A 25,540-nucleotide genomic window follows, 5' to 3' on the forward strand; every position below is an offset into this window, starting at 1 on the left:
TAAACCATGCACAACTCCTGATTTCAATCTAACATTAGTTAACGCTACAATTTATCTGAATTATATTTATCTGTCCTCCCCAGTTGACATAGTTTATGCCATGTTAGATATAATTGAGCTTAGTGAGAAAACACGTGGCAGATCTTGTTTGCTTTTATGTTGTTAAGCAACTGGAGCTTTATCAGGTTCCTCAGCTAATTAATTACCCATCATGCCTTAGTGGAAAGTAAGATCCCCAAATAGCTTTAAGCTCTCCATAAAGTCTTTGCTTGTTACTATCAACAGACACAGCTCCGCAGATATAGTAATTCCAAGGGAACAAATCTCAATTAGGAATTCTATCCACATTTCTGCTCTGTTTCTACATTTGAAAAGAAACATGCTTTACAGGACAAAGGAAGCCAGGCCTTCCTGAAGGAAGAAATCTGTAAACATCTGAAAAATAAAGTGATACATTCAAAATATCACACTGAAAATACAAAAAAGGACTTTCTATATTACACTCATAGTGGCTTATCTGTTACCTCTTATCTCAGCCACCATATAGTGCATAAACAAAAAACACATTTAGCTACTGCCCAGAGTCAACACAATGTTAAATAGGCCATGGGTCTGACAACCTTTTATTAATATTTACAAATGTGTCCCCATTTAATATTGAAAGCTTTACCTCTTTCATAATAAGTAAACCAAAACCAGGGATTTTACTTATTTGATTCCACTTGAGGTAAAATGTTTAAGTGCTTACCTACACTTTCTTTTTAAGAATACAGCAGGTGACATTGTAATATTAGGATTTAATTTCCAAGCGTACAATCAAAAATTCGCCGCCTGTCCATCACATTTAAAGATCAGCCATCACTTTCAAAGTGTTATATATTAAAAACAATTCATTTATGTTCTTAAGAATTCTTTGTTGCTTTTTTCTTCTACTTAGTTATTAGTTTAATATATGTATATAACTTTATTTTCATTTCTGAACTATGATCTGAATCCCAACAGCATCCCAACAGAATATCAACCCAGAGATACCAAAATGAAACGGTTATCTATACTGAAAGTAGCAATACCACAGCCATATTTTTCATTATAGGTGTTAAGTTTGAGCAATGAGAGGCTGAACCAGAGCATGAGTGCAACAATACTTTATTTTACAATAAAGGGCTGACCGTGCTTGCCAAGCCTGGAACTGGCTCGCAGCAATCAGCAACCGGTTGGACCCCGCAGCCTGCTTTTATAGCTGGCTGCTGGGGAGAGCCAACCAATGGGAATGGGGGAATAACGCCCACGTAAAGTGAGTGGACCTGAGTGAGAACTCCTTGAGTCCTCAGGACATAACACCCCTTCCCCCAGATGCGAACATGCATAGTCCTTGAGGTAGACGGGGTTTGTGTTGGCGCCCGGAACGGCGCAACTCGGGAACATTGTCTGTCTGTTCGGTACCAGTCTGTGATGGTCGAGCCGGCATAGTGTCGCCAACACTCTCTCTGGACTGGGCATCCTCGGGAACCACCGGGTTGGTTACTGGGGTTGAGCTCTCGTGGGTTGGATCAGGCTGGTCAACTCTCTGGGCGCTGTTGTCCGAGTTTGGGCTGACCGGAACGACCGCTGGTGCAGACTGGTCGCTGGGTCGATGTGGCTGGGCGGTGGATGAGGCGGTTCCCTTCGAATGGAGACTCTGGATTCTTGTTGGCAAGGGTGCTGAGGCGCCTTCTAAGCTGGTCTATATGTCTCCTCCAGGCGCGACCATCCTCCAGCCTGACTCTATACGATCTCGGCCCGGTGATGGCGATGACCTCGCCTGGAATCCAAAGTGGGTCCCCAGCGAAATTCCTTGCGAATATCGGCTCCTGTAACAAAAATGTCTAACCCCGAAGTAGAAGCGAGGGAGAGCCAGGGCAGTATTGTGGGTGCAATCTGTCCAATACAGTCCTCAGGCGCCGGCCCATCAGAAGTTCCGCTGGGGACTTATTGGTGACTGCACAGGGGTTGAGTGCTGGCTCATCAGGAACCGTGCGAGTTTGTGGTGCCAGTCATCCCTGCCAAACCTAGCGAGGGCCTCTTTGGTGGTCCTGACGGCCCTTTCAGCCAACCCATTACTGGCAGGGTGAAATGGGGCTGTGAAAATGTGGCGAATGCCCAGGTTGGCAGCAAAACGGCTGAATTCTACTGATGCGAACTGTGGGCCATTATCGGAGACAATGGAGTCGGGTAGTCCATGTGTAACGAACAGGCGCGTTAACACGTTGGTGATTGCTAGTGTGGTGGTCGTGGATAGCTGTGCCACGTCTATCCATTTGGAATAAGCGTCCACGACCACTAGGAACATCTTTCCATGCACGGGGCCTGCCAGATCGATATGGATTCTAGACCAAGGGCGTTGGCGCTCTCCCATCTGGTAGGGGTGGCGATGGGGGAGCAGGACGGGATTCCTGGCAAATGCTGCAGGAACTTACCCAATTGACAATGTCCTCGTCTAGACCCGCCACCACACGTAGCTGCGTGCTAATGCCTTCATTCTCACAATGCCGGGTGTCCCTCGTGCAACGCCTCCAGGACTCGGGTGCAGCGAGGTCGGAATGACCACTCGAGTGCCCCACAGTAGACAACCCTGCAAACTGGACAGCTCCTGCATGCGAGTCTTAAAGGGTGCGAATTTGTTATCAACGTTGCCTCCCGGCCACCCCTCCTCACCCAGTCGAGCACCTGGGCGGCGTTTGGTCTGCCTTGGTTTTAGCGGCGATGTCAAGGGCGGTGATGGGCAGGTCCAACTGGGTGATTTCGAAATGGCGTTGACAGGAGCTGGGTCTTCAGCCGGAGCGGGTAAGGGGCAGCGACTGAGAGCGTCGGCGTGAGATAGAGTTTTGCCCGGGCGGTGAATAAGTTTGTATGAGTAGGCCGCTAGGAAAAGTGTCCACCTTGTCATTCTAGGGGAAAGGACTTGAGGTGTCTGTTTGTCGCCGCCAGTAGGCCCAGGAGGGGCTTATGGTCGGTGACCAGTTCAAGAAGTGGCCAAAAAGGAATTCGTGAAACTTTTTCACGGCTGCAACAGCTGCTAGGGCTTCCTTGTCTATTTGGCTGTAATTTCGCTCCGTGGCCAAGAGCGTCCTGGAGAAAAAGGCGATGGGGGCCTCGGCGCCATTGGGGAGTCTGTGACTAAGGACCGCCCCAATTCCAAAAGGGGATGCGTCTGCTGCCAGTACTAAAGGAAGGTTGGGGTCGAATTGGATGAGCACTGCCTCTGACGTAAGTAGTGATTTGACGGCGTTAAACGCCTGGTCTTCTTTGTGCCCCCAGTGCCACGGTGACTTTTTGTCTAGTAATCTGTGTAGGGGTTCGGCTACTGAGGCTTTATGGGGCAAGAAGGATGCATAAAAGTTCAGCAGCCCTAAGAAAGCTTGTAGCTCCGTTTTGGAGGTTGGTGTGGGAGCTTCGTGGATTGCTCTAACCTTGGACTCAGGGGGTGAATGCCAGAGGCGTCAATTTTATAACCCAGAAAGTCCACCTGTCTAGTGGCAATGGCGCATTTTTCTTTTTTTAACTTGAGGCCATGCTGTCTGAACCTCTCTAACACTGCTCGCACTCTCTGGAAGAGTTGGGGTCTGTCCCTGGCCGAGACCAAGATGTCGTCAAGTAGGGTACTACACCAGGGAGGCCCTGTAAAATCCGCTCCATGAGGGATTGAAAAATACCCGGGCAACACTTACGCCAAATTGAGACGCTTGCATCGGAAGGCACCCCTGTGAGTGACGATGGTCTGAAGTTCCGCTGTTTGGTTATCAACAGGGAATTGCTGATATGCTTGAGACATGTCCAATTTAGCAAAAATACTGCCCGGCTCAAATGTGTGCAATAAGTGCTGAATGACGGGCACAGGGTAGGCGCTAACTTGTAAATATTTATTGATTGTTGTCTTGTAGTCCGAGCAAATTCTCAGGCTACCATCTTTTTTAAGGGTGTGACGATGGGCGTCTCCCACTTGGCGAAATCTGTTGGCTCAATGACCCCTTGTTTTAGTAGTTTATCCAATTCAGCGTCTAGTTTGGTCGAATAGCAAATGGAACTCTACGTGGTTTTTTAATCTGATTGGGACTGCCTGGGGGTCAACGGTGAACGAGATGGGGTTCCATTATAACACCCCAGCTCCTCGCTGAACACATCTGCGTAGTCAGCGAATAAGGAGTCAGTGTCTGAGGTTGAGACAGCATGGACTCCTGTTAACCCTAGGCCGAGGTGGGGAAACCAATCGAGCCCCAATAAGGTGGGTAGATTGCCGTTAACTACCACTAAAGGTAGGTGGCCTTTAAAGCTCTAAAACTGACAAAGAACTTGCCTCTGCCGATCACGGGAATGGCCTTCCCTGGTAGTCCTTCAGACCGAACTGGCATCTCTGAAGCCGGGTAGTAGATAGGCTGGGGTGGAGTCTCTTGAGGGTGTTCCACGAGATTATTGAGAGCGCTGACCCTGTGTCAACCTCCATGTGGCACGGTTTACCTTCTAGGGAAACGGAGAGAGAAATTTTACTAACAGCGTGGCAAGTACGCCTGGCAAGGCGGTGTGTGCGACAGTTTAATACTTGCCTCTGTGGTCCCGCGTGCGAGGACGGGGTCTGTGTGCAGCGCTTTGGGGGCTTGGCAGACTCTCGCGATGTGCCCCTCTTATGGCAGTTGTTGCAAGTGGCTCCTTTAAACTTGCAGGTGGCCCTTTGATGCGATCCCCCACAGGCTAGGCACAATGTGATGTGCTTGGGTGGACCGGTGTATTCTTGTTTGGCCCCTACCTGCGACCGTCTGTCGTTGGCGAGGCGGTGGACGTCGTTTTCATCGTTGTGGGTTTCCTCCGCTTCCACCTCTTCGGAATGGACTGGGAACGATGCTAGCTTGGCACTTGGGCCCTGAATTTCGGTGGCTGAGTTCGTTGCTAGCTCGGCTGCTAGGGCCTCCTCGACCGCTTGCGCGAGGTTGAGGTCTTTTTTTGCTAGCAGGCGCCTCTGTAGGTTGAGATCCTTGACCCCACAAACTAATTGATCGAGGAGCATGTCCTCCAAGTATGTTCCAAACCCGCAGTGCAGGGCTGCTGTTCTGAGGGCGGCCATATATTGATTGATGGTCTCCTTACTTGATTGCTTCCTCATGCGGAACGTGAACCTCCTGGAGATTTGTGAAGGCCTGGGGGCGTAGTGGTTAGTGAGGATCTCAAGCAACTCGGACCACGGAACGTTTTTCAATTCTCTCAGCGCTACGAGTGCTGCGGCGGTATCGTAAACGGTGGCTCCGCAGTAGATTAGGAAATAGGATTTTTTCCGATGCTCTCCCGCATCCGCCAAGCCGACCGCATCGATGTAATGATTGAAGCGGTTCTTATACGACTCCCACTTCTCTTCGTCTGGTTTAAACGCCGGGAATACTGGGTTGGAACTCATGGTGCTGGAACGGCTGGGCTACCTGCGGAAAAAATCTCTCTGGGACTACGGGCGCTCGTGAGTTACTAGTGATATCAGCTCAGGAGAGGTTTTTTGCTACCCTCTCTTTCTCTCTCTGGGTTACCACGTTGGCTGCTAGCCGTTGGAGGTGTCTTGATTCGCGCCAAAAAGTGGGCGTTAGTGACTTCCTACAGCGCTGTGCTGTGTCTCCTACTGGCTCGAAATTCAAATGACACCCGTTTGAATTTCGCGCCAAATACAGAGCGGCTGCGGCTCGCAGCGCTTCACTTTCCCTGCAGCGGGGCTAACAAGCGGCTACAGACGCTTCTAACTTTGAATCAGACCGCTTTCTCTGGCTGCGGATCAGCGTTTGCTCTTTTGATCGCTCGTATTGCTGGCTGACCGCTCTCTCTGGCTGCGGATCAGCGTTTCCCTTGTCGCCAGCCGATCGCTCTCTCTGGGCTGCGGATCGGTGGCTAGTGACTCAGCGGTTGCAAGGTGCTTCTGGTAGCCATCCCACCTTCGTCGCCAGTGTTAAGTTTGAGCAATGAGAGGCTGAACCAGAGCATGAGTGCAACAATACTTTATTTTACAATAAAGGGCTGACCGTGCTTGCCAAGCCTGGAACTGGCTCGCAGCAATCAGCAACCGGTTGGACCCCGCAGCCTGCTTTTATAGCTGGCTGCTGGGGAGAGCCAACCAATGGGAATGGGGGAATAACGCCCACGTAAAGTGAGTGGACCTGAGTGAGAACTCCTTGAGTCCTCAGGACATAACAATAGGATTTCATTTAGAAATTTAGATCCTTGTAAGAAGTCACTGATTCATCAACTAAATGGAAAATCTATTGTGGTTTCTTTTTCATCATGCTGGGTTATTTTGTTTTCAAATGAAAATGTAACTATTTTAGACTCTCCTTTGCAGAGTTGCAGTGACAAATTTCTTTAATGCTTTGCCTGCCATGCAGATATGAATTCTATTTAAATCACATTGGCCTAAGTATGACTGGCTTAAGACAAAATTAAGTCTCTTGTACAAATTCAGAGAGCAGAAATACTGCTAGATAAGGAGTTCTTTCTCCAGATGAGCTGTTCAGAGCATCCATTGTTTGGGATGATGCTTCTGTCGCTCGTCTGATAGGCTGGACTTTAAGTGAGAGGACGCTTCGCCTCCTCCACAGGACTCCTCCCTAGCGTCCCGAGTTTTTGCTCAGCCTTCGTGGATATAGGCAGCTTAATTTCCTTTCCCTTGGCCGGAATAGCAAAGGCTTCAAAAAGAGACAACAAAAAGGTTTGCTTTTAAACTCTAAACAAATCCTTTAAGGCTTTTAGTTTCAATGAGTCAAGCAGCTCCCTACGGCATATAACTCGAGCCAAGGGAGCTCACTATAGCTTCAGATAATGATCTCTCGCCCCCAGGATGATCGGAGGTGATAACGCCTCAGCCACATGGCTAACAACTCACATTTTTTAGCGACGGAAGAGGCTCCATTTTAAAAGGGTATGAGGCTTCTTTCTCTCCCCTGGGAACAACGTCTGGGGTGAGGGCATCAGCACCCATCTGTCCCACCGCGCCTTTTTATTCAAGGGGAAACTCTGCAGTATCAACTCCCCACAAGGTGTGGATGTGCTGCTGAGCTGATTTAACTCATTACGCACCTAAAGAGATAACGGCTGGCGCCATTGCAGACCCACTAACCATGTGGCAGTGATCTGCATTTTATTTCTGGAACTGTGAGAGGCTTTTCTTTCCCCAAGCAGGGGTCTCCTTCCAAGAACCCAGGGGAAATCACCCTAATATGTGTGTGTGTGTGTGTGTGTGTGTGTGTGTATACATATATGGTATTCAGCTTTGTTCGGGTATTTTCCCACGTCATTATAGTTGTGCTTTTAAAGTTGTAGCAACGTTTCAGCAGAATCTCATCTGCCATCATCAGACTTCTGTATTGTGTTCGTCTGTGAGTCAGACTTTCACAGCCATTTCAGTTTTAAATTTGAGGCTAGCCTATGCTGTGCCAGAATGGTTTTTTCTTCATCCTGATTGGTTGGGAGTCTTGGTCTGTGTTTATTGGTCTTGGAATTTGCTCTGTTCTGCTTGATTGGTGTTTCTAATATCTTCTGTCTGTTTTTTGGCTTTTTTTGTGTCTTGATTGGCTGGCAACGTTGTGTTCCTGTATTGGAGGCTTTTAGTGTGGCTTGGCTCCGAGTAAATGGACGGCTATCATTTATTAGGAAGCTAGGTTTCATCTGGGTGCCTGGTTGGGGCGTGTTTGAGCTGGAGGTATCGGGGGGATCTGTTTACCCATGAAAACGTAAGAATATATATATACATATGCATATGCATATACATATACGTATATGTATCTGTATATGTATGTATATGTATGTATATGAATATAGATATTCAGATATAATTATTCTATTTTGGACCCTTATTCATTAAGGAGGAAACTGTTGGCTTATGTCCTCACAGAATTAAACAGCAGCACCACAGTGAGCACCAAGGCCCATGTCCGCCTGTGCAGGAAGCTGTCGCAGGCCTACATCTTATTTCAACAATTCCTCCTTCCTAGGCCTATGAGATATTCCAAATTTGGCTAATTTGGAAATAATAATATTAATAACAAAATAACAATAATAATAACAGGAACAAGAAAAAGAATTCAATATTCTTACATAAGATCATACAAAACTGGGGAGCATTGTTTTAGGGTTCCCTGGCCATTGCTGGTTCAGGCCCCTGGGCATGCCAACCACCCAACATTTCAGCCTCATTAACAGTAAAATTTAATAAGTGGTCACAATGGCAAGCGGCAGTAGCTCAAGAGCCATGTCAAATTCTCAAAACAAATTGAAGCATTCTAAGGGTACCTCCTAAGCAGCAGAAAAAGACGCTAACAAGCACCATACAGTACTAGAAAAGCACATGAAGAAGTTCTGTGGGAGGATGAAGAAAATTCTCAAACCTCATCTCCTCCAGGCCTACTTCGGCTCCAATCCCTCTCTGCAACCACCCCTGGATCTGTCTGTGTAATCCAGATGCAGTGCAGCTGCACAAGATCAGGTAGCCCATCTAGATCAGTACAAGTGACATGAAGTGCCTCTGTGGCCACATTGCTCCAACAGTGGCCAGATTCTGTTAAGATGATGACTTACTGGAAAAGATCCCCGCAAAGATGAACTGTGGATGGAATTAGCAATACGCCAATGTATCTCTGCGGGGGTGCAGCGTATTGCTCTGGCCAACAACAGAGCACTCCTTCCGATTGGAATTCCCTATAATTCCAGTCACTAAGCAGGACAGAGCATCCTTACCCTCAGGTATCTCTCCACAGGAGATTCTATAGTTTCAGATATACCCCCTCAAGGTATATGGAAGAAGCAAGGGCTATTGATCAGGTGGAGCCAGAGGAATCAGAGTTCTCTTGCTCAGATTCTCAAATTCTAGTTAGATTCGCATTTATAGACTAAAAATAAATATAAAATGAATCTATGCCACTTCAATCAGTTCCAAGAGAAAATAAGAAAAAAAAGAAAAAAAAAGAAGAGAACACTGGACGAGAGGAGGCTTTACAGTCTCCTACTTTCCTGTCATTGCCTTGATATTCTGGTTATATCCAATAATAAATTGAGGTTTCAGTTCTCAGTTCTAACAACCACTTCCACTGCCTTCTTCCGCTCTCCTGGAATTGCCAGTCTCAATGGCCATTATTGCAAGTTGCACTGTCACTCCTCCATTCAAGTTCAAAGGTTTCAGAGTTTTTGTCTGCCCACAAAGTACTCTCCGCAATTTGTTCATATGGTTAGAAGTAAAAAGTTTTTTCACCAACTATAATCACTCTTCTCTCCTTTTCGCTTTCCTATTTAGAAATAACTTTATCCAGAGCTGGGGGTGAGCAACTCAGTCCTGCCACCACTTTCAACTTTCCCCCTTTCGCATCGGAATTTCAGACATTCACCACTCACTTTCCTAAATTATCCACAAGTTATAATCCAACAACAATTTTGCCTCCAGTATCTTTCCCGGATTCAAATTTGGTATCTTCTCTCCGCTTCCTTCTTAAGTTTGTTCCCTCGCGTCTTCGGGCCAGCCTCAACAGACTGGCTTCTTTTGCCCTGAGCTTCGGGCTCCCTTCTTTACCTCCCTGGTTGCAGTTCCTGGTTAGGCTCCAAGAGTTTTCCCTCGCTTGGGTGATCCCGCCAGGATCTGATACCACCTCGGTTGCCCACGAACAAAAACCCCGATGTAGGAGATCGCAGCTGAGTTCTCCTACCTCGCCATGTCGCAACGTCACCGGAAGTGGTCTCTCATATTTTTATGCTGTTTCTTTCATATTTTTAATATTCAGAGTTCTTGAAGAAGAAATTTATAAGAAAATTAGAGGATGAAATTTAGCATGGGCCAACATATTTCGACCATGTTCATTAGGATTGTTTGAAATAAGAGGTGCTATCTAAATATTCATTCCTAAATATTGCTTATTAAATTAAGTTACTTGAAGATTCCTTTGTTTACTTTATTTTCATTTGAATATGTGCAAACATATTATACCATACACTTCCCTAGTTTCTTGTAAACTTGAAGACCTGTTGTTAAAAGTCTTACAAAAATCTTACAGATAACAGATCTCGAGAAGAAATATTAGATTTTTTAAAAAAATTAAGGCAGGAATTCCAGGAGTACTATTTTATTGCTTAAGATATAGAATTTTTGAAATCCCGTGCAAGGTTCTCTTAGTCTCATCTTCTACTAAACAAAACAGGGTTATTTTGAGCTTCTTTCTCATGCTTTTTTCAATCTGCAGACTGTGTAATCTTTTTTATCAAGTCCCTCTTTAACAGGTCACTCATTCTTCCCCCAACGTAAGCTATAAATTCCTTTGCAGCCAGTCCACAAAGTCTATACGTGCCATGGTTTGAATATAGTATAACCCCAAAAGAGCTATTCTGGCAATTATTGTCTCAAACAGACACTGAATTTAAAAATCACCTACTCAAAAAAGTCAAAAATATTTAAGAAGTTCTAGTAAGGATACCTGAGTATGATTAGCAGTAAAAACAAAACAGTAAAAAGAAATATTACTGGATTATGTAGAAAGCGGGTGGGGTTGAATGTTCCCCCAAATCAAGCCCTCCCCTTGCAGATACAGATAATCCTCGACTTACAACAGTTCATTTAGTGACCATTCAAAGCTACAATGGCACTGAATAAAGTATCTTATCACCGTTTTTCACATTGCAATATCCCTATGGTCATGTGATCAAAATTCAGGTGCTTGACAGCTGGTTCATATTTATGACGATTGCAGTGTCCTGTGGTAATTTGATTCCCTTTTGCGACTTTCGGGCTAGCAAAAGTCATCAGGGAAACCTGATTCACTTAACAACTGTGTTATTAACTTAACAACTGCAGTGGATTCACTGAACAACTGTGGCAAGAAAGGTAGTAAAAGAAGAATGTATATGTATATGTTTTGCAGAAAATCTGGACTCCATGGTGGTCAAAAGTGGAGAGTTGCCTGTATAAACCTGCCAGAGAGAAGAGTTTATTATAAATATTTATAATATGTGGAAATTTGAAAGACATTTTGTGTTTTTGAAGATTCCGTTTAGATTTTGATCCTCTACCTGCAATCAACTACAGGGTATCAGAACATATTCTGGCATTTTAATTTTGTCTGTGCAGGAACACATGACAACATTTTCAAACAAGTAATTTTTCTCAGAAGCCTTTACCTCTTCTAGATTAGTTTCTATAGACAGATTTTAACAAATAAGCTATGCAAAGGAAATCCACATCAATCTGTTATAAAAGAGCTCTCTCTTTACTGCACAAATACCCATATTAGTGACCAAATATTTACAGTACTGTAGTACATAAACATTTATCCTTGGGAAAGGGATTTTTGCCAAGAGGGTAGAAATAAACTATACAAAAATCTTCCTCTTAATTTATCCAGGAAGAAGTAGAAAATTATGGAGGCTTTAATTTTGGCACTGTTCCTGTTCCACATACTCTTTATATCAACTTTTAAATGTGTTTCATGAATTAGAAAAATTACACATTTCTATTCAGAATGCAGGCAAAGCATTCAGCTCTAAGCGATAATTGTAATCAGAGATTGGATTTTCTTCCTCTTTCCACGGAATAGCATGGAAGGATGAAAAGCTCTATTAAGGTATTGTTGTTATTAGTCAGTACATTTTTTTAAAATAAATAGCAGGCACTATAGGTGGAAAAATTAGACACTTTTAATGTCTAGAAAAGCAGGAGTCTTTCATTATCCAAAGACAAACTTCTTGATCTAAGGAGGAAAAGAACTAATCAAACAGCTTTAGTACACTACTCTGATTTTACTTTTAAATAGTGCTTTCAAATCAATGTTGACTATTGGCAATTAACTGGACTAAAGCCCTGTGGTCTTCTTGGCAAGATTAGGGTTGAGAGAGAGAGTGCATCTATAAAAACCAATAAGTCTTTCAGAAAAATCTAATGTGGGAAACAAATTATGTCCAATAGGGTGGCATTAGAGCACACAATCACATCATGTAAACAATTTGTAACACTATACAATTTTGAGCACTTTAAGTTACTTATTTTAACTTTCAAATCTCCAAACAGCTCATTTAAAAAAAAATATTGGCTAGGTGATTAACATATTGTTCTAAACAAAAGCTGAAGGAAGGTACATTAAAAAATCCCAACAAACCCCCAAATATTCAATCCTATTTTCACACAACTAATTACACTTAATTCAAACTTCATAAAGAAGATTATGGTCCAATGAAAATGTAATAAGGTTTGATCTATTCACTAAAGTTATGAAATACAAGAACGGAGAGAAGAAAGGTAGTTAGCTTATTTTTAACTAAGATATTTGTAAATATACATTTTTTGAAAAAAAATTCAAAAGCATCAAGACGGAGTCTCAAAAATCTGCCTGGTCAGCAATGCCTTTCTTCATCCCTAGGAATACCAAGTTGTCACTTCATCATCTGGCAATTGTTATCGAAGCAAAGATATCAGCATCATTAAATCAAATAAGGTGACTGCCTCTGATGGCAGATTGAAAAATATTAAATAGGTTGTATTTTCTAAGGCCCCAGTTTCTGATGGAAACTGATTTGACCAATGTCCAAGTTGAATAAATCTGCTGATTCAAATTAGAACTTGAAACTGAATTGCTAAACTGAATGTTTTTGAATTGATTCAAATGATTTAGATATTTCTTTTCTGGGTAAAAAAACCAATGAGAAATCAGAATCAATACAATTACTAAAATCTAATACCTATATCAAGTTAGCTTTATGAATTGTCAAACAGAACTGGATTTCTTGTGCCAACACATTAAAATTTAGCACACTAATCTAAAGATTTTCATGGGAAAAAACCAGATCCAGAAAATCTCATGCAATCAGCTACAAAGAGCCCACTTTGGATGTAAGTGAAATTTTACAATCTCAAAGAAAATGGGAAAGGGAACATGATTTTAACTAATTTACCTTTCTATCCTCAATATTCCCATAAAACCTGTTTCAGATTATTTGGATAGCCTTAACACAATGCATGAGATCACAAGGGGAAAATCATCAAAAATTAAAGTAGATATCTATTGGATTAAAAATCTGTCCATGAAGGAGCATCTGTTTTTAGAAAGACAGATTTGTAATTTGTAAAATGTTTTTTAGGATGGTTATAGAAAAGAGATGGGAATTTACCTTCTTGGTATATATATAGAAAGCTAGAAGTTAGATTTCAGAAGCCAGTAGGGAACGATTTATGGACACAGTTTGTGTTGAGTTTTGCTGGGCCCACTATTTATTGTAGAAGCTTGGCAGCAAGTGCCACAGTTCCAAAATGGGGTTTAAAGTCAGAATTGTTGGCCTTGTGGCTGGCTTGTGAACTGTTTATGTCAATATGGTCAAAGAGATGTGAAAAATGTGGCCTGACATCTGCTGTTGATACTGATCAATTTTGCTCATGTTGAAACTAGGACCAGAATACAAACAGCCAAATAAAGCAAGAGTGGTAGATCATCTCTGAAGATATCAGTAAACACATCCAATTGCCTGGATGATTTTGGGGAACTGCAAGGATTTTTTTTATCGTCCGTGTAGATGTCAAGAGAGAGGTCCAGAACAACAGCAGTAAGCAGTATATACCACGTTTCCCTGAAAATATGACCTACACAAAAGTAAGTCCTAGCTTGATTTTTACATGTGCACCCAATATAAGCCCTACCCACCAAAATAAGTCCTAATTAAGAACACACACCCCCAACACTCTGGGGTGCACAAGGTGGGGCAAAGCACACAGGTAAAAATTAAGCTAGGATGGGGATGGGGGTGGTGGAGCTGCCCTACTTACCAGGCCTCACACCTGCTCACCTTGCAGGGCCACTTCTTCTGCAGCTGCTTGCCACCACTCACATGCATCACCCTCAGCTTCCATTTTGCCATTAGAGGCCTTCCAGAAAGACCTCTGCAGTCAAGAAACGAGACCCAGATCGATGCATGTCAGTAATTAGACATCCCCAAAAATAAGACCTGGTGCCTTTTTTGGTGTGTGTGTGTATGTGTGTGTGTGTGTATTTCAGCTTCGTGATTGTGTGAGCAAAGCGTGATCAGAGCTGCTGTCTCTCTATAAATACTTGTGGGGAAGTGTGGTGTGCTGGCTCTGTTGTAAGCGGGCTGGTTGGCTATGCTGTTATTTCTTGATTGGCAACCACTGTCCAGAAACCAGACCATGGCTGCATTACCAGCTGCCACACCCCCGACCCCCAAACTAAGCAAACAGACACACGCCATGAACATATAGCCAGACCTCAAACTTAGAGCTAAACCTGGAACATTACATCACAGCCATTTGCTCAGAATATCATATCATGGAACTCAGGAGGCTACTCCACAAAACCTCAGGATGTTGAAACACAGCCAATGACCCAGGAGATTACAGCACAAGACCCAGGATGTCACAACAATAGAACTCAGAAGGTCATCACATAGCCCATTACCCAGGTCATTACAACACAGGAGGCTGAGAGACACACAGCCAGTACCTCAGCCACACAGGTTCTTATGAAAAAGCCAACCAATCTGCAAACATCAACTCCATCAACCAATCAAAAAATAACAACACAGCCAACCAGCCTGCTTACAACAGAGCCAGCACACCACACTTCCCCACCAGTATTTATAGAGAGACGGCAGCTCCAATCACGCTTTGCTCACACAAACACGAAGCCGAAAGCACCAGCCTGAAGATGGCGAGTGGGACCTCATTGAAACGTCACCAAGATACTCTCAATCTTACATCTCAATCCTGTAGATTTTGTCGTGTTTGGGTCTTTTCCTGTGTAAGATTGAGAGTCTCCCACCTACCAGACATCTGGAAACTAGCCCATATCAACAAATGAGTCCCAGCCACGAAAACCAACACCAGACCCAAAACAACAGATGACATCACCACCAATCTTCCTCACCAAACTCAAACCCAAACCCATCCCATAGACGAAAGACAACCACCGTCCAGAAACCAGACCACGGCTGCATCACCAGCTGCCACATACCCCAACCCCCAAACCAAGCAAATGGACACATGCCATGAACACATATCCAGGCCTCAAACTCAGAGCCAAACCAAAACCCAGAACGTCACATCACAGCCACCCGCTCAGGATATCACATCACAGAACTCAGGAGGTTACTCCACAAAACCTCAGGATGTTGCAACACAGCCAACTACCCAGGAGATTACAGCACAAGACCCTGGATGTCACAACAATAGAACTCAGAAGGTCATCACACAGCCAATTACCCAGGTCATTACAACACAGGACGCTGATAGACACACAGCCAATACCTCAGCCACACATGTTCATACGAAAAAGCCAGCCAATCTGCAAACATCAACTCCATCAACCAATCAAGAAATGACAACACAGCCAACCTACCCACCAATATTTATAGGGAGACAGCAGCTCCGATCATGCTTTGCTTGCACAAGCACAAAGCTGAAAGCACCAGCCTGAACATGGCGAGTGGGACCTCGTTGAAATGTTACCAAGATGCTCTCAATCTTACACGGAAAAAGACCCGAACACACCAAGACCCGCATACCTGTACCCGTGAAAGTCTACGAATATAGATATGTATGTATGTATGTATATTGTATATATGTATGGTATTCAGCTTTGTTCAGGTATTTTCCCATGTCATTATAGTTGTGCTTTTAAAGTTGTAGCAACGTTTCAGCAGAATCTCATCTGCCATTATCAGACTTCTGTATTGTGTTCGTCTGTGAGTCAGACTTTCACAACCGTTTCTGTTTTAAATTTGGTGCTAGCCTACTGCTGTGCCAGAATGGTTTTTTCTTCATCCTGATTGGTTGGGAGTCTTGGTCTGTGTTTATTGGTCTTGGAGTTTGCTGTGTTCTGCTTGATTGGTGTTTCTAATATCTTCTGTCTGTTTTGTAGCTTTTCTTTGGTCTTGATTGGCTGGCAACATTGTGTTTCCTGTATTGGAGGCTTTTAGTGCGGCTTGGCTCCGAGTAAATGGACGGCTATCATTTATTAGGAAGCTAGGTTTCATCCGGGTGCCTGGTTGGGGTGTGTTTGAGCTGGAAGTATCGGGGGGGAGTCTGTTTGTGCCCAGGTGTTTGCCTGGCTTGTGGCGTGGAGATTTTTTTGTTTGTGAGTGCAGGCTTCCAGATAATTTACGGTCTGTTGGAGTCATCTCTTCTATTCATGCTTTCAGGTCTTTTTTCAATCTCTATGGTTTCTCTGATAATTCTGTGGCTGCAGTTTTCTACAGTGGCTAGGGTTTTGGTGCCATTGAAGTCGATGCTATGACCTGTGGCTTGCACGTGTTGGACTAGTGAGGAAGTGTGTTCCAGCTTTTTTACTGCATTTTTGTGTTCATCTAGGCAGGTACTTATTCTTCTATTGGTCTGTCCAAAGTATGTGGCAGGGCATGATGCACAGGGGACTTCATATATGCCTTGGTTTTCCAGGTCAATTTTAACTTTGGGATTTCTTAGGATGGCTGCTATTTTTCTGTCTGTTTTGAAGGCAGTCTTGATGTGATGCCTGTGTATGTTTGTGTGTACATACATACATATATTCTTAAGTTTTCGCAGGTATTTATATGTATGGTATTCAGCTTTGTTCAGGTATTTTTCCACGTCATTATAGTTGTGCTTTTAAAGTTGTAGCAACGTTTCGGCAGAATTTCATCTGCCATCATCAGGCTTGTGTACTGTGTTCATCTAGAACACAATAGTTTTCATAGATTTTCATGGGTACAGGTATGCAGGTCTTAACGTATTCGGGTCTTTTCCAGTGTAAGATTATCTTACACGGGAAAAGACCCAAACATGCCAAGACCTGCATGTATGCATGTGTATGTGTATGTGCATGTATACAGGTGTACATGTATACATGTGTGTATGTGTATATGTATATGTATATGTATATGTAAAAAGACTGGGTCTTATTTTGGGGGAAACATGGTACAGAGAATGCCCTGAAGAAAATAAAATCAACCATCTCTCTACTTCCAATTGACAATCCTGATTCTACTGGCTATTTCACTGGTGACCATGGCTTCAAATTGTTGATGGTAAACACCAGTCTGCTTATTGTAAGAACTTGCTTCTTCTTGTTGGTGGATGAACAGAACTGGTGAACAAATTGGCAGTCTTGGTATAACATGTAGCGGCTTGATTATTAATTTGCATAAGGTCCCAGGAACGTATTACACTTGGGCAGTGGGTGTTACAAGGGATTGTCAATATATTTTTATATGGAATTTAAAGTGACGGTTTTAACTTACAATTGGACAGTTTTAACTGTCTAATATGCATAACCAGGAGAAAAAAACCGCTGACGGTCTGGGAGTTGCAGTCCAGAAGTCTTAAAGTTGCTAAGGTTGGACACCCTGCCTTAATGTTAGACTTTCCCTAGTGCTGAATGCTGTATAGAAGTCAGTTGAGAGCTCTTCTATAGTTTCTTTACAGATTAAAGGAATGATATTATCATATAAACATCATACCTCAATCTTCCCATATACAAACACACACTCATGGGTGTTTCAGTTGTTTTAAAATGGATGCTGCTGATTTTATTTCTATTAATTATTATCTTGACTGCCTTACTATTTTGGATTATGTTGTGTACTGTCACTAATCTTAAAACTGCAGCAGCATTGAAATTAATCACCTAACCAATTAATCAATAGAAAGAAGTTGATATACTTTCAGTATGAAGGGAAAAATGAATACAATCCTGCACAAAACATCTGGTTTGTATGCATATTTATAAGGCAAGGTACTTTACCACTTTTGTTAGCACTTAATTAAATGAAAATATTACATTAGTGTGGCACAGCAATTTTAGTTCTGATAACTTAAGATAGAATACCCTCCCCCTAAAAATGAGGGGCAGTTCATATGCAACATTTAGAATGGGTGTTAATGTTTCAGCAAAATTAAGCATCATTCACAGTTTATGCTAAACAACCATTATATGGATTTAACAGACTAAATTATTCACACATCAGCATATTTTCCCTTTCCAAATGTATTTGCATGGTCTATAAGAAGTATCTATTTATAAGTTAAACATTGCTTTCACTCTGAGTAACACAATGAGGGGACTATGAATCAGCTCACCAGATTACAGCATGTTAAACCTGACAATGGCAAAAATTATGAGTATATCACAGCCACAAAGAGGCACTTAGGGGATGAAATAGATCTTTAAGCCTGTTGTTGTCATTTCTTATATAAGAACCTCTCAAATTTTGTGATGGACTGAGCTCCACCATAAATCTTAGCAACCTTCAATAATGACCTCTGAATATGTGTTTTAGCAAAGATTCACAACGCACAATCACATAATGTTTAGATAAAAATGCACAATTTTAAAAATAATGTAATTTTATAATCCAGAAAACATCAATCTTTGGTTGTTCTTATCTTCTTTGCATAGATAAGATGCAGGCTGTTTCTATAACCCATTACCAAATAACAGTTGATTATTTTAACACAGAAAAGTAGAATAAGTGACTTCTACCACAAACAGCACGATAGATAATAAAAACAATAGAGAGACTACAACTATCAATTCTTGAAAAGTCAAAATACATATAAACAATATAAATATAAATATAAACAATACATATAAACTATCCCTAACCCTATATATAAATTAACTCCAACCTTACATTGCTATGAACAAAATTTTTAAAAAGCTTTCTTTTTAAGTATAACTTTCTATGTCCTTAAAAATCAACTGCAGTTTAATGAAATTATACACCAACTTCTTTGTGCAGCTATTGGTAGTTAAAAAGGGCAATAACCAGAGAGTAAATACCCAGAGAGTAAATTGTCCTTGAAATAATATTTGATCATCACAGAAAAGCAAATGGCCTGGATGACATTCCATTAAATCTTACAATGTATGAAAAATGGATACATCAACTATATACACTGTCTCTCATGCATGTAAATGTAATCAGCATAACAAAGGAACAATGAGAAGAATGTAGGCTTTAGCCTTACCAGAAGGCCAAATCACATTTTAAGCAAAACCTTTTTGACAACTAAAGTTAAACTGTATGCAGATCAGCAAACATTTCAATAAAATTTAAGTTGTAAAATTGTCTAAGAAGTAAATCCATCATTACTGATACAATTAAAATTACAGATTGCTATGTGTGCTTGTACAGTGTTTGTTCAGTGTGTGTGTGTGTGTGTGTGTGTGTGTGTTGGATAAATCCACACCAGCTTCTGCATTTAGGGTAGATTTAGGAATACCTCTAATGCAACTAAAGAATTTAATTACTAGTACTTACTTATATTATAAAAGCTTTGAAGGGCAAATCTTCAAAAGCAGGCTGGTCAAACTGCATTTCTTAGAGGGCCAGTTCAGCATTGTAGCTGTTCCTCCGTGGGCTGGGCCAGGGGGAAATGGGATAGATGTCCTCCTGCAGCACCCTGCTGGCCAAAAAGAAGGCATGGGGGTTGCAGATGGCCCTCCAGGCACCCCATTTTCAGCCTGGATGGCCTACTGCAGCACCCTGAGGCACTAGGGGCTGGTCCTTTGCTATTTCCAGGCCAGCCCCATAGGCCAGCTCTAAGCACTTCTTGGGCTGGATTTGGCCCACGAGCCTTGAGTTTCACACCCCTGTTTAAAAGAGTCTTCTCACAGGTTGGCTGTTGAAATTCCAAAAAAAAAAAAAACATTTTACAATGGTTCCAGTTTCTTTCTCAGTTCAAACATGGAAATAAAATAACGTTTCAAACAAATTTGGACATTACTGCTGTAGAAAGTTAGCACCTACAGAACCAGTAATAAAAAAAAAAAATTTGAATCCCACCACTGTATCTCACCCTCCACTCATGTGTTCAGCTGCACCAGGACCATGTGCTTAATGGTTCTGCATTATTAAACCATCCTTCCCAGCAGTCTCAATGTTTCCAGTGTCTTCCTCCTCACTTGGAATTGAACCTAGATGGACATTTCTTTCAACACTGCCCCAAATGGCCTAGCACTTCTTGAATGTGCTAAGTCCTTGAAATGGCTGACACAACATATATATCAGTTTTCCAGATTTTTTTTAAAAAAAAAACATTTAGAATTGGCATATCTCAAAGCATCTTATTCTGGCAATAGCAACTCAGTTCTAAGGCAAGGTACAATAAGTTTCATGGAATTCCTTTTTCAGGAAAACAGTGTAGGACAGAATGAGATGGATATATGAACGTATCAAGGATGACTGTAGGGATAATATAATATGAATACAGAGGGTTTGCGTTTTTCATACTGCTATTTATAGTTTCTTGATATGGATAAATGACTAGTCAATGCAATAATTTTGTTATTGATGCAAGAAATTCTAAGCAACTGAATCTTGAAAATACAATGTAAATGCAATATGTAACTGCATTAAAATTTCCAAGAAAAGATCTATAATTTTCTGGAATCAATGACTACCAAAATGTTGACATTTCTGCCATTCAAATCTCTTCACAAAAACACATACAGAGCTCCGTGCTCCCATTTAGAAAATAGAAAAACAGGATAAATTGGTGAAGGATTCAAGGATTATTCATTCTTAAGAAATCAAGACATGTTCCACTTTCCTTAGAAGCTGCATAAAAGAATATGAATTGTTCTTCCCCGTACAGTATCTTTATCTGTTGCTGGAATTGTGAAGAATAAGTATTTTGTTGCTAAGTAATATCTCTCAGAAAGGGAAAGAGAATCTTTGAAAATAGTACCTCAGATTTGTAAGAAAAAACCTACACAGTCACCCACTCATGTAGGACTAATTGGCTTTTTAAAGGCTATCATGTAAATTGTGATGGATTGTGTTAATGAAACATCAGGAAATTGATTGAAAATAAACCCCATTCTGCTCTGATGAATCTAACATGCTTCTGATAGCCTTTGCTAATATATTAATTAATATGCAGCTCTTGTAATCTACTTCCTTGATCATTTATTTCTTTGGCTGGTATAAAGCTACTTATCTAGCTGTATCAAGCCTGAAATATTTCGTCTTTCTTACATATAATTCCAGATGCCTCCCTCTCTTTACTAACAGTTTCAAACAATGCAATTTATTAGCAGGTGTTGCCTGCTAAATAGTGGCTCTTTTATCTAAAGCTAGGCTTTACTGATAGTGCTGTGGTTGTAAAACATTTTTTTATTTAACAATGTTTAATTTTTTCCAAGTATCTTTAAGTAATACAAAGAAAGTAGAAATGAATAATATATTTTTGCATAAAAATGTAATAAGAATATTCTAAAATACGTTTTAAATAATTATTTTAAAATAAGTGTGCTATCATTACATTACTTGAGCTAATACTGTCTAAAATGAAATTTTACTATCCAAACTTTTATATTAATACATAAATATAAATATGATCTAACAGGCATGTATTATAAAGTAGAATATTCCATTTATAAATATAACATCTGTCAAGGTTTCGACTGACGAATCCAACCAAAACAAGCACGGCCAAGATGATCCAACCTCTTAATGCAAAACTTTATTGAGTACATGATTTTGAGGGCAAAACCACAGATGAGGGCAAAACCAGATCCAACCATTTCCTGTGCAAGCCCACATAGTTAAAGTCCCTACCCCTATTAGACCAGGTCATGTTGCCCAATGGAGTCTCCTGGTACTGTTGTGAGAGAGTCTTTTGACTCTAGTAAAGACCTGCTGAAGTGTCCTTGATTCTCAGGGCTGGCCTCTTGATGTCTGGAAGCTACATTGTATCTACCCATTTCCTCCCCCACCCCAATACTTCCTTGGCAAGCTGAGAAGCAGTAATAGTTGCAATAGCAAAAGCACCCTTTGAAGTTTGACAATATAGAAGCTGTTGTAACTAAAAGCACATCTGAATTAGTTTAGTTTAGTTTACTTTATTGTCACTGCACCTCGTGCAACGAAATCAAACACCATCTTCAATGCACATCATGACCATGACCACGAAAATAAACACAAACACACATCCTTCACACACTGAACTGAAAACATCCAACACCACACCAACACTGCACTCTACAGCAAATTCAAAAGAGCTACTGCCCTGGGATAGAAGCTGTTTTTCAGCCTATTTGTCCTTGTTTTTATTATTCTGAACCGTCTGCCAAATGATAATAGTTCAAAAAAAGTGGGGGTGGATCTTTGAGGATGTTTTGAACTTTCTTAAGGCAGCGGGAGCTATAAAGCTCTTCCAAAGAGGGGAGAGGGCAACCAACGATCTTCTGGACAATGACATTAACCCTCCGGAGTGCTTTCCTATCTGCCACCGTGCAGTTGGCAAACCCTACAGAGGTGCAGTAAATTAAAATACTCTCTATGGTGCAGCGGTAGAAGGTCACCAGCAGTTTCTCATTCAGTTGTTGTTTTCTGAGAAGCCTCAGGTAGTATAGTCTCTGCTGGGCCCTTTTGACCAGTACTGCAATGTGTATACCCCAGATCAGGTCCTCTTTTATGGTAACACCCAGAAACTTAAAACTGGCCACTTGCTCCACTCGGTCTCCATTGATAAGCAGGGGCTGGATGTCTGATCTGTTCCTCCTATAATCTACTATAAGCTCCTTGGTCTTATTGGTGTTGAGGACCAAGTTGTTGTCTCCACACCACGAAAGCAACCGAATAGGTAACAATCAATAAAATGGCAACCATCATAATAACTGCATGTATAAAATTATCCTCATCTTTGTCCTCCTCCTCCTCCATCTATTTCCCTCCATAGTGTAGGAGATGACCAGGCTGAAGCCAAGCGAAGGGTCAAATGCATAATCAGTCTTGAGTGCCTTTGTGCCCACAAGAGATCTAAGTCCAGCCCACCTTGAATGCCATTGACTCTTATCTACCGCCAATTTACTTTGATCTTTAGTAGTCCAGATTCTTGTAGAGCAGGAGTCTCCAATCTCCAGGCAGTGGCCCACTACCAGGTTACGGTCTATTCAGAAATGGCTACACAAGGGATGGGCCAGCATGCATATGCACACGCAGCTTGAATCACATGAGTGGTGGGCTGGCGCACACAAATGCATAGCTTAAATTGCATGAGTGGCAGATTGGCACGCACATGCATGCATGCACAACTCAACTGGCTGAGCTGTTTTGTGCATGTGCATGTGAACTGGCCTGCCACTTGTGCGGCCCAGTTCCCCTGTCCCCCGTTCCTCCATATGGGCCACCAAGCCACAAAGATTGGATGCCACTGCTGTAAAGAGCTTAAACTTGCAAAAAACATATATATTCATTTGAACTGCCTGGATTTCTTGATTTCCCCTGCACTTGACACATGCTTTGAACAATTCAAGGTAGCATAGGTATGGCTCCTGGCTATTATTTCACAGAGAACAATACTGTTATTATTACAGTTGCACAACTTGGGCCAAGACAGCTTAATTCAGCTACTTTGCAGCAGCTACATAGAAAGACACAGCTACAGAAATCACCTGAGAATGAAATCCATAAGGAAATGAGATAGGTTTTATATAATATATTTACATAATAAAAGTTTAGAATATTTAACCTTCGCCTTCTGAATTTACACCTGTCCCACAGTTCCCTCACAATGGCTTTTCAAATAAGTGCTGAAGCAATGGAAAAACTGTAGGAAGAAGGCAAACATTCCTTCACATTCCATATGGCTTCTGCCAATACAAGTATACAGGTAGTCTTTGACTACAACCATTTGTTTAGTGACCATTCACAGTTACAATGGCACTGCAAAAGTCATTTTTCACACTTACAACTGTTACGGCATCCCCGTGGTCACATGATCAAAATTTGGCAACTGGGATGTACAATATCTCACAGACGTGAGTACACCTCCTCACATTTTATAAATATTTAAGTATATCTTTTAATGTGACAACACTGAAGAAATGACACTTAGCTACAATGTAAAGTAGTGAGTATACAGTTTGTATGACAATGTAAATGTGCTGTCCCCTCAAGATAACACAACACACAACCATTAATGTCTAAACCCCTGGCAACAAAAGTAAGTACACTCCTAAGTGATAATGTCCAAATGGGGGCCAAAGTGTCAATATTTTGTGTGGCTGCCATTATTTCCCAGCACTGCCTTAACCCTCTTGGGCATAGAGTTCACCAGAGCTTCACAGATTGCCACTGGAGTCCTCTTCCACTCCTCCATGACAATGTCACGGAGCTGGTGGATGTAAGAGACCTTGCGCACCTCCATCTTCCATTTCAGGATGCCCCACAGATGCTCAATAGGGTTTAGGTCTGGAGACATGCTTGGCTAGTCCATCACCTTTACCTTCAGCTTCTTTGCAAGGCAGTGGTCATTTTGGAGCTGTGTTTGGGGTTGTTATCATGTTGGAATACTGCCCTGTGGCCCAGTCTCTGAAGGGAGTGGGATCATGCTCTGCTTCAGTATGTCACAGTACATGTTGGCATTCATGGTTCCCTCAATGAACTGTAGCTCCCCAGTGCTGGCAGCACTCATGCAGCCCCAGACCATGACATTCCCATCACCATGCTTGACTCTAGGCAAGGCACACTCATCTGTATACTCTTCACCTGGTTGCTGCCACACACACTTGACACCCTCTGAACCAAATAAGTTTATCTTGGTCTCATCAGACCACAAGACATGGTTCCAGAAATCCATGTCCTTAAGTCTGCTTGTCTTCAGCAAACCGTTTGCAGGCTTTCTTGTGCATCGTTTTCGAAGAGGCTTCCTTCTGGGATGACAGCCCTGCAGACCACTTTGATGCAGCGTGCGGCATATGATCTGAGCACTGACAAGCTGACCACCCCACCCCACCTCCTTCAACCTCTGCAGCAATGCTGGCAGCACTCATACGTCTATTTCCAAAAGCCAACCTCTGAATATGACACTGAGCACGGGCACTCAACTTCTTTGATCGACCATGACAAGGCCTGTTCTGAGTGGAAACTGTCCTGTTAAACCACTGTATGATCTTGGCCAACTCACTGCAGCTCAGTTTCAGGGTCTTGGCAATTTTCTTATAGCCTAGGACATCTTTATGTAGAGCAACAATTCATTTTTTCAGATCCTCAGAGAGTTCACTGCCATGAAGTGCCATGTTGAACTTCCAGTGACCAGTATAAGAGAGCGAGAGAGATAACACCAAATTTAACATACCCACTCCCCCTTCACACTGAGACCTTGTAACACTATGGAGTCACATGACACCAGGAAGGGAAAATGGCTACCTGCACCCCATTTGGACATTCACTTAGGGGTGTACTCACTTTTGTTGCCAGGGGTTTAGACATTAATGGTTGTGTGTTGTGTTATTTTGAGGGGCAGCACATTTACACTGTTATACAAGCAGTATACTCACTACTTTATATTGTAGCCAAGTGTCATTTCTTCAGTGTTGTCACACGAAAAGATATAGTTAAATATTTACAAAATGTGAGGGGGTGTGCTCACTTCTGTGAGATAGTGTATATTTACGACAGTTGCAGTACAGCCAAAGGAAAAACCACATTTAGCTTACAACTATGTTACTAACTTATAATAACTGCAGTGATTCATTTAACAACTGGTGGCAAAAAAAAGGTTGTAGAAAGGGGCAAA

At 42.1% G+C, this 25,540-nt stretch overlaps 1 protein-coding gene and 1 long non-coding RNA gene across 16 annotated transcripts in view; one reads left to right on the top strand and one right to left on the bottom strand.

The window, feature by feature from the left end:
• Positions 1-25,540, bottom strand: part of CAMK2D (calcium/calmodulin dependent protein kinase II delta) — a 137,287-nt gene that overhangs the window by 93,448 nt on the left and 18,299 nt on the right. The window lies entirely within an intron of this gene.
• The window catches only part of LOC148125414 (uncharacterized), a 77,885-nt gene continuing 67,654 nt past the window's right edge, over positions 15,310-25,540 (top strand). Inside the window, exon 1 of the long non-coding RNA XR_015744092.1 lies at positions 15,310-15,572. This is a non-coding gene — a long non-coding RNA (uncharacterized LOC148125414). The remainder of the gene's footprint in view (positions 15,573-25,540) is intronic.

Source organism: Pseudonaja textilis, chromosome 6, assembly GCF_049901715.1.
Source record: "Pseudonaja textilis isolate UNSWEBS1 chromosome 6, rPseTex1.2, whole genome shotgun sequence".
NCBI classification, from domain to species: domain Eukaryota; kingdom Metazoa; phylum Chordata; class Lepidosauria; order Squamata; family Elapidae; genus Pseudonaja; species Pseudonaja textilis.